The sequence below is a fragment of the Ochotona curzoniae genome, unplaced genomic scaffold (assembly GCF_017591425.1).
Source record: "Ochotona curzoniae isolate NIBS_2020 unplaced genomic scaffold, NIBS_Ocur_1.0 contig_3520, whole genome shotgun sequence".
In the NCBI taxonomy this organism is placed as follows: Eukaryota; Metazoa; Chordata; class Mammalia; order Lagomorpha; family Ochotonidae; genus Ochotona; species Ochotona curzoniae.
Genome location: NW_024465894.1, coordinates 21,841,956 through 21,852,277, shown reverse-complemented (window position 1 = coordinate 21,852,277; position 10,322 = coordinate 21,841,956). Strand labels below are relative to the sequence as shown.

At 50.3% G+C, this 10,322-nt stretch overlaps 1 non-coding gene across 1 annotated transcript; it reads left to right on the top strand.

Moving 5' to 3' along the window:
* The first annotated feature begins 8,096 nt into the window (after positions 1–8,096).
* On the top strand, positions 8,097–8,201 carry LOC121157527. Its single transcript, XR_005884049.1, has one exon. It is a non-coding gene; the product is annotated as a U6 spliceosomal RNA (small nuclear RNA).
* Positions 8,202–10,322: the final 2,121 nt, after the last annotated feature.

Sequence of the window (10,322 nt, the reverse complement as noted above, 5' to 3'; positions counted from 1 at the left end):
GATCAGAAACGATACAGTTGGGACTTGAATGAATATTTATATGGAATTCCAATGTGTTAAACGCCTGGGGACGTTTAACCTATCACACTACACCGTTGGCCCCAGTCGCTCTTTTTTTTTTTTTAAGCCCATGAAACATAAAATTCAAAGGTATATTCATTTAAAACAAAAGGGGTGGGGGAGACACAGCATGATTCCACATAGGAATCCACATAAGAGCCAGACCTGCAGCCTGAGTGCAGAGCCTGGTCAGACCTGGGGAGGGGGCTGCTGGGCTGCTCTCTACCAGGTGTGAAGTCTGGGTTTTGCAAAATGGAAGTTTCCAGAGAACTAGTTTACCATAAGATATGGTACAGATAGCATCATTCACTGAAAAACGATGAGGATGGGGAATTTTTTTAGTGTGTGCTCTTACGACAATTAAAAACAAAGTTATCTGGAGCTCAGCATGATGGCTCAGTGGTTTAAACCTCACCTTGCAAGTGCCAGGATCCCATATGGGCATCGGTTCATGTCCTGACTGCTCCACTTCCCATCCAGCTCCCTGCTTGTGGCCTGGAAAAGCAGTTGAGGATAGCGCAAAGCCTTGGGCCCCTGTACATACATGGGAGACCCAGAAGAGGCTCTTGGCTCCTGGGTTTGGATCAGCTCAGCTCTGGTTGTTGCAATCATTTGAGGAACCATTGGATGTAAGATCTTGCTCTCTGTCTCTCCTTTTCTCTGTAAATCTGCCTTTCTGATAAAATAAATCTTTTTTTTTTTAAGAAATAAAAATAAAATTGTCTCGTTAAGAAGCTAATAAGTTGGGTATCCACCAATTGACTCCCACTTCTCACTGGCTGGTTGACACCTTCGGGTGTTACTGCCCCGCCCTCCAGGCCAGAGCACACCCCCACAGGAAGACACAGGAAGACACAGGAAGCCACAGGTCCACATGGGCCTGAGCCAGGTCACCATTAGCTGCCTGAAGAGTGGGATACTGATCATATCCCATACTCTACATCTGAGCGCATGTGTCCTTGTCTGTGAATAAGCAATGAGGACTGGGCATTTGGCCTGCTGCTGAGGATAGTGAAGGTGTCTGTGCCCTGAGGCTGCCTGGCTCTGGCTGCTAGCCATGCAGGGTCCCCAGAACCTGGCCCATCCTCTGCTGCTTTCCTAGGCCACAAGCAGGCAGCTGGATAGGAAGTGGAGCAACCAGGATACAAACCAGCGTCCATATGGAATCCCAGTGCTTGCAATCCCAGTGCGGATTTAGCCACTGAGCTGTTGCACCAGGCCCCGTTTGTTTACGTCAGCAGTTTCAAAGCTGCTGGCTCACCTTCGGCCTCTGCCCAGCCTCAGCTGGTGCCGCCGCTGGTTTCTCAGCTGCTACCCCTCCCGCTTCCTTCCCTCTCTGACTGGAGTTCTCAGCCTGGGCCCTTTGCTTTTCCACCTCTTGGAAAGGAGTGCCAACTGCCGTTGCTCCTGCAGAACACACCGGTCTCCTCAGATGCTCCTGGGTTTCCTCCCCGACGGGAAGGATTTGTCACCAGGCCCTGTGCCTGCTGACTGCTGACACCATCGCCAGGAAGCCTCAGACAGATCCATGTCCAGGGACGGTCTGTGGGCCAACTGCCTGGACTCCACCAAGGACCAACAGCACGGGAAACACACAGAGCTTGAGGAACTGCCCATTGGAGGTGGGGAAGAGCTGGGCAGCCCTAAATGTAGCAGGTGACCTGAGGTGCTTTCTGTTGTCCAGGACACTATGGGACGGTCGATGAAGTCTCAGTCTGAATGGGTCTACCTTTTGGACAATTTGCATCGAAGTGATGTCAGCTTTCTCACTTAGCTAATTATTGTTCTGTGCTTGTCTTGCTGCCTCGTGCTTTGTGCAGAACGACACACTGAAGCTTCGCAGGGTAAAAGGCATCACTTCCACAACACAGAAGTACTCTTCTGTGATTCAGAACAAATGTACAGAAAGCAGAGGCCAGCAAGTGGCGGTGCGGGCCCATTTCAAGTCTCAGCAGCTTCACTTCCGATCCAATCCTCTGCTTATGAGCTGGGAAGGCAGTGGCGGGTGGCCCAGGTCCTCGGGCCTCGGCACTCACATGGGAGACCCAGATGCACCTCGTAGCTCTTCACTCTAGACCAGCCCAGATCTGGCCCTTGCAGTCATTTGGCGAGTGAACCAGCAGATGGAAGATCATTCTTTCGGTCTCTTCCTTCTTTAATTTCAGATTAAGAAGCAGTAAGGCAAATGTGGTCAAAGGTAAATGCCTGGAGAAGCTGGGTAAAGGGCAATCACTAAAACCTCCTGAGTTCTCCTGCTTTTCCCTTCCTTCCTTCTTCCTTCCTTCCTTCCTTCCTTCCTTCCTTCCTTCCTTGCTTGCTTGCTTGCTTTTTGCAAGCCTGTTGAGTGGGACCTCAGGCCTAATGAGACTGACACAGCAGCCAGACTCCAACTTTGACTTCAGACTTGATGTTCTTGACCTTGGACCCCGTCCTCGCTATGGTCCCTGGAGAGGCCACGAGTTTGGTGAATGACAAACCATCACTGAGGGCGCCGTCACTGCCCCCCAGCCCCCCAGTCACAGGAAGGGCCGGGGAAGTGGTTAACCACTGAGTGCCTAGCACAGACTACCTGCCCCGAGTGCGGGTCGCAGCGCTTGGCCCACTCCTCGAGGACTCCTTTTGTGAGGTTTCTGCCTTCCTGTCCCCTCAGAGCCTTGGGATGTAGCTGGCTTGCCTAGGATTGCAGCATCAGGAGCCCCGGGGCTCCCCGGGATCCCAGGAGGCAGCCTGACCTCTCGAAGAGGCCCGCCCCACAGTTGTGCTGTGCCTCATCCTGTGTTAGCACCCACAGGGCCCGAGCCAGCTCTGTGTGGCTGTGCTGCTCGACCTGTGCCCAGGGTCAGCAGGAACTCCAGATCAGCTCCTCCACAGCCCGGCTGCTGCTCCTGGCCCAATGACAGGCCATTTCTCACCTCAGGACAAGTTCAGTATGGGGTGTAGGGGCGGGGGAGGGCAGCAGCTTGGGACAGCTGCATCCTATAGTGCAGTGCCTGGGTTCGAATCCACTCTCAGCTTTTGACCGAGCTTCCTCAGGATGCACCAGCCCCCTCCCCCAGCCCCCAGGGGAGGAAGTAGGGGACACCAAGAACTTACTTGGTTTCCTGCCATCCACACAGGAGACCCACACCGGGTTCCTGGCTCCAGGCTCTGGCCTAGCGAGATCTCAGCTTCTGTAGGCATTTGAGGAATGAACCAGAAGGTGAAATCTGTGTGTTTATCATCTGCATCGTCTCTAGCTCTCTGCTCTGCCTTCCAAAAAAGGGGGGGGGGGGTGTGCAGCACGGTAGCCTAGTGGCTAAAGTCCTTGCCTTGTGCACCAGGACCCCATATCGGTGCCAATTCCAATCCCTGCCAGCCCTGCTTCCCATCCAGCTCCCTGCTTGTGGCCTGGGAAAGCAGTCAAGGACAATCCAAAGCTTTGGGACCCTGCATTCATGTGGGAGACCTAGAGGAGGTTCCTGGCTTCGGATTGGCTCAGCTCCAGCCGTTGCACTCACTTGGGGAGTGAACCATCAGACAGAAGATCTTCCTCTCTCTCTCTCCTCTCTGCATATTGGACTTTCCAGTGAGAGAGAAAGAGAGAGGGAGGGAAAGGGAGAGGGAGGGAAGCAACTTAATGAGACAAAGTTGTTTCCACGAATTTCAAATACCCTTTACTTGTTAAGGTGCCTTTATTTTTTCTCACTCAAAGGTAGCTTTTTTTTTTTTTAATATTTTTTGTTTCTTGGAAAGACAGACCCACCCAGAGAGGGAGATACAGAGAGAAAGCTCTTTCATCTGCTGGTTCACTCCCCAATGACCACAACACTGGAGCTGACCCAATCCGAAGCCAGGAGTCAGGAGCCTCCTCTGGGTCTCCCATGCAGGTGCAGGATCCCAAGGCTTTGGGCCATCCTCCACAGCTTTCCCAGGACACAATCACGGAGCTGGATGGGAAGTGGAGCTGCCAGGACATGAACCAGCACTCGTATGGGATTCCATTGCATATAAGGCTAGGATTTAGACTCTGAGCCATCACAACAAGGCCTGTTCCACTTCTGAACCAGCTCCCGGCTGACCGCCTGGGAAAGCAGTGGAGATGGCTCAAGTGCTGGGACCCTGCACCCACCCACGAGGGAGACCCAGAAGAAGATCCAAGCTCCTGACTTAGGCCTTGCTCAGCACTGGCTGTTCCAGCCAACCTAACAGTATACCACTTCTTGGAAGATTTTTCTTTTTGTATCTCCCCTTCTCTGTAGCTCTGACTTTCAAATAAATAATAAATATATTATTATTACTATTATTATTTTATAAAAGTAAAAGTTCAATTCCACAAAAATGACTTCACTGTTATACAGGAACCAAAAGATCAGTGGTGGGAGCATCAGATGTTAGAGGGTGACACCTACTGGTAGCTCCTAGAATTACAACCTAGCACAACAGGACACTGGAATTGGCCAGACTGGGTTCCTTCAGTGGTACCAGGGGATCCGCAAGAGCGGGGGAAATGCCCATAGCAGGACGGGGTCATGGACAAGGGACCTGGAAGGGGAGATGGGCCAGAGAAACTGTCCAACCGCAGTCTGAAGTCTCCAGCATCGTAGCCCTCAGGCCTATGGCAAGGCAGGACCCCAGGAGACACACACCAGATGTTAGGTGCTTGTCTCAATAAACGAGTAGCCCATTAGTTCTGCTCAGACCAGGACTCCACCATCAGCAGGCTATTTGTTTTATTGACTGAGTTGTTTCTGCAACTGGATACAGAGCTGATCAAAAGTCAGTGTCGAGAAGGGATTTGCTGTTTCCAACTTCACTGACCCAAACATTATTCAAGAATGCGAGAATGTGTGAATGGAGGACCGGAGAGTCCCAAGGTGTCTTAAGCTCAAGTTAGAGGGCTAGGGATGAGCAGCGCTGCAGACTGCTTCTCTTTGTCCTGCATTCCATGGCCAAAAAGGGCAAGGCCAGTACAGTAGGTTATGCCCCCACCGACATCCTAGCTGCTCTACTTCTAATGCAGATCCCTGCTGTAACCCTAAAACATTTTGAGGACTGGCACTGTGGTGCAATGAGTTAAGTTGCCGACTGCAACACTGGCATCCTATATCAAGTCCTGGCTGCTCCTTTTCCAATCCAGTTCCCTGCAAATGCACCTGGGAAAGCAGTGGAAGATGACCCAAGTGCTTGGCCCCTGCACCCATGCAGGAGACCAGAAGAAGCTCCTGGCTCCTGGCTGTAGTGTGTTGTAGTTATTTAGGGAGTAAACTAATGCATAGAAGGTCTCTTTCTCTCTTTCTGTAACTCTATCTCTCAAACAAATAAAAGATATTTGAAATAAACAAAATAGTTCTTAAAATCTTTTTTTTTTTGAAAGATTTATTTATTTATTGGAAAGTCAGATATACAGAGAGGAGGAGAGACAGAGAGGAAGATCTTCCATCCGATGATTCATTCCCAAAGTGAGCGCAATGGCTGATGCTATGCCCAATCCAAAGCCAGGATCCAGGAACCTCCGCCGGGTATCCCACACGGGTGCAGGGTCCCAAGGCTTTGGGCTGTCCTTGACTGCTTTCCCAGGCCACAAGCAGGGAGCCGGATGGGAAGTGGAGCTGCCGGGACCAGAACCGTCACCCATATGGGACACTGGTGCGCTCAAGGTGATGACCCCAGCCGCCAGGCCACGCCGCTGGGCCCTCTTAAAATCTTTTTCATTTGAAAGGCAAAGTGACAGAGATTTTCCATCTGCTGATTCACAGATGTTGGGGATAGCCAGGGCTGGCTGCAGTGACTCAGGATTTGAGCCATCACTACCCTGGTTGCCTCCTAGGCTGCACATTAGCAGGACCTTGGATCCCAAGCCCAGATAACCAGGACTTGAATGAGTCTCTCCAAATACAGGATGCAACTTGCCCGCTGCGCCATGCCTGCCCCTCGGTACAGAGCCCTCTCCGTGAAAGCCTAGAATGTGGTAACAAGAGTTGACTTGCAAAGTTGGTGTTTGGTCTAAGAGTGACGAGAGTGAAAACGGGAGAGGAAGCAAGAAGACAGCATGCACGGAGCTGGAGAAGAGGCAAAGAATGAGGAGAGGAACGTAGAACCTTCCCTCTGCTGGTTCCTTCCCCAAATGGCTGTGATAACTCAGTCTCGTTCAGAAAGAAACCAGGAAAATCTGGGCCTGGCACAACAGCCTAGCAGCTAGGCTTGCATTGCATGCACCAGGATCCCATATGGGTGCCAGTTCTAACCCCAGCAGCCCGCTTCCCATCCAGCTCCCTGCTTGTGGCCTGGGAAAGCAGTCAAGGATGGCCCGAAGCCTTGGGACCCTGCACCTGTGTGGGAGACCTGGAAGAAGTTCCTAGCTCCTGGCTTCAGATTTGGGTCAGCACTGGGCATTGCAGTCACTTGGGGAGCAAATCAGACAGAAGAGCTTTCTCTGTCTCTTCTCCTTTCTGTATATCTGACTTTGCAATAAAAATAAATCTTAAAAAAAAAAAAAAAAAAGCAACAGAAGATGGCCCAAGTGCTTGGGCCCCACATCCATGTAGGAGACCCAGAAAAATCTGGCTACTACCTGGCCCAGCACTGGCCATGGTGGCCATTTGCAGAGTAAACCAAAGGGTGAAAGGTCTGTTTCTCTAATTTTTTTAACATTCACTCTCTTGTCTGTTCAAGATATGTACATCTTACTGTACATAAATTCTGCCTCAATGAGTCTAAGCTGCAGTCTTGGGTGGTCACACTTGATGTAAGCACAGCTGAAAACTCCAGCAGCTTGCATACATTAAACAATCATTTGGAAATTCAGCCTAATGCTGCTACAGATCTAAAACTGTCCCATTCCTGGGGACCACTGGCAATAACTTCAACGCTCACTGCTCACTGGCACCCAAAGGGCCCCTGCCCAGGGCTCTCCATGGATTCACCGCCTGAACCGTTCGTCAGCTCCCACGGCAGCAGGGACAAACTTAGGAGCAGCCAGCTGAGCCCAGCTCTCCGCAAGACCAGGCTTGCTCAGACACCTTGCAGGTCCCCGGAGGAAAGTCAGGGCCCCAGTTGCACCCAGCACACAGGTTGGCTTGTCATCCAAGGATGAAGGCCCAGCGTTGAAAACAGCGCCCTCTCCTGCTGAGCTCTGGCAATGCAGCACGGGGACCAGGAGATCCCACACCGCCAGCTGCCTGAGCTTGCCCGGCCCACCCAGTGCAGAGCAGCTCGAAGGGTATGATAAATGGACTGCTACTCCAGGGAACGCAGCCTGAATCTGCCAGGCTCAAAGGGAGAAGGTGGGAAATAAGCGACCCAGATGAGAGGCTGTGATGCAGGCGAGAGCTAATTAGCAATGTCTGCAGTGTGGGCACCTGATCTGCAGGAGACCCCTCCCAGCAGAGGCTGTTCCGAGAAAACTAGTTTGCTTCATTGGATCTATTATCCGGGGCCTCTTTTCATTCCCATAAACCTGCATTTGGGGGTGCCCAGTGTCCCAGGGTTTCCTCTTTGAGTGCGCAGCCTTGAGAGTTTATTGCAACAATATTAACCCTGAAGAAGTTGTTGGTACAATACACACCATCTGGAAAGGGAGAGTGGCAGAGATCTGCTATCTGCTGTCACAAATTCCAGAGGTATTCAGGGCTGCCCTGGTTTTATTTTGTTCTTGTTATTTTGCTTTTTCAGAAGAAAAAAAATTATTTATTTTTATTGGAAAAGGCAGATCAGATTTACAGAGAAGAGACAGAGATCTTCCTTCCCCTGGTTCACTCCCCAAGTAGCCACAATAGCCAGAGCTGACCTGATCTGAAGCCAGGAGCCTCTTCCAGGTCTCCCACGTGGTGCAGGGTGCCAAGGCTTTGGGCCGTCCTTGACTGCTTTCCCGGGCCACAGGCAGGGAGCTGGATGGAAAGTAGAGCAGCTGGGACATGAACTGACGCCCATATGGGATTTCAGTGCTGGCAAAGTGAGGATATAACCATTGAGCCATCGCAGTGGGCCTGGATGGAAGGCCCTCTGTTTCTCCTCCCCTCTGTAAATTTGCCTTTCAAATAAAAATAAATAAATCATATGCTCACTATGGCAGCGCATACACTAAAGTTAGAATGATACAGAGAAGATTAGCATGGCTCCTGTGCAAGGATGACATGTAAATTTGTGAAGTGTTCCATATTCTACAAATATATAATAACTAGGGCCCAGCAGAGTAGCCTAGTGGCTAAAATCTTTGCCTTACATGCACCAGAAGGCCATATGTGTTACCAGTTCGTGTCCCGGTTGCTTCATTTCCCATCCAGCTCCCTGCTTGTGGCCTGGGAAAGCAGTCGAGGACGGCTCAAAGCCTTGGGCCCCTGTACCCACATGGGAGACCTGGAGGAAGTTCCTGGCTCCTGGCTTTGGATCAGCTCAGCTCCAGCTCTTGAGGCCACTTGGGGAGTGAATAAGTGCACAGAAGATCTTTCTGTCTCTCCTCCTCCTTGTAAATCGGCCTTTGCAATCAAAATAAAATAAATCTTTAAAAAAAAGCTTGCAGAAAAAGTAAGTTTATTTTTGTGCAAATCTCTGCATTTTTTCCTAATATGCATTTACCATGAACGTTTGAAGATCCTTCCTGCTCCTTCTACCTGCCTTCTGGAAGAAATGATGCAACTGATGCGATTTCTCCTTATTTCTTTCTTAGCTAGAGATCTGTTTATTGTATTGATCTTTTCAGTGAAACAAATGCTTGGTTTAATTAATTTTTCTGTACATTTCTTAGCTTCAATTTCATTTATTTCTGCTATTTTCTTGTTTACTCTGAATTTCTTCTTTGAGAAGTTTCCTACTGTGAAAGCCTAGATTACTGATTTTCAGATCTTTCTTAAGGATTTTTTTGGGCCCGGCGGCGTGGTCTAGTGGCTAAAGTCCTCACCTTGAACGCACCCCAGGATCCCATATGGGCGCCGGTTCTAATCCCGGCAGCTCCACTTCCCATCCAGCTTCCTGCTTGTGGCCTGGGAAAGCAGTCGAGGATGGCCCAAAGCTTTGGGACCCTGCACCCATGTGGGAGACCCGGAAGAAGTTCCTGGCTCCTGGCTTCGGATCGGCGCTGCATCGGCCGTTGCACTCGCTTGGGGAGTGAATCATTGGACGGAAGATCTTCCTCTCTGTCTCTCCTCCTCTCTGTATATCTGACTTTCCAATAAATAAATAAATCTTTCAAAAAAAAGATTTTTTTTAATTGGAAAGGCAGATTTTATTGGAAAGTCGGAGAGAGACGATAAGATATTCCACCTGTTGCTTCGCTTCTCAAATGGCCACAACTGCCAGAAGCAAGCCGATCCGAAGCTAAGGGCCAGGAGCTTCCTCTGGTCTCCCATGCGTGCGCAGGGTCCCAAGCACTTGAGCCATTCTCTTCCCCAGGCCACAAGCAGGGAGCTGGATGGGAAGTGGAGTGTAGGGAACATGAACTAGCATCCAGGCGGGATTCTGGCACTTGAAGCAGAGGATTAGCTGGTTGAGCCATCACTCAACCCTTTCTTATCTTTTATTTTTCTATTTTTATTTTTTATCTTTTATTCCATCCATGTCTACCACACGGGTGGCAGGGTCCCATGGACATGGGTCATTATCTGAGACTTTTCCAGGTGCATTTGCAGGGAGATGGATTGGAAGCAAACATGAACTGGTGCTCATATACAATGCCGGCCAGGCCATGATTTTTAAAGATGCAAGACTCAACATGGAAATGGAGGTGGCAGTCCAGTCTGCTGAGCTGCAATGTAAATCCCTGGAGATGGCCCATGCTGAGATGCTCAGGCAATGAAAGAAATCGGGAAGTGAAAGGAGCAGCTGTGAGGCCCGAGACTCAGCACCAGCACACATGGCGCATGCTCGGGGAGGCTCTGAGACGTGGGCTCATTTCCTGATGAAGGTCCACGGGCAACTCGGACGACTCCTCACTTCCTGGTCCCGAGGCTGTGAGAGAGATCGCTTCGTGGGCAGTGAGTCTGGGTTCCCCCTTCAAAGTTGAGCCAAAGTTAAGATTACAAAAACTGCTCACAAAAGATTTACTTATTTTTACTGGAAAAGCAGATTTACACAGAGAAGGAGATACAGAGAGAAATATCTTCCATCCACTGGTTCACTCCCAAAATAGCCAGAGCAGCTGAAGCTGAGCCGATCCGAAGCCAGAAGCCAGGAGCTTCTTATGGGTCTCCCACGTGGGTGCAGGCTCCCAAGGCTTTGAGCCATCCTCTACTGCTTTCCCAGGGAGCTGCAGAGGAAGAGGAGTATCTTAGACATGAACTGGCATCCAT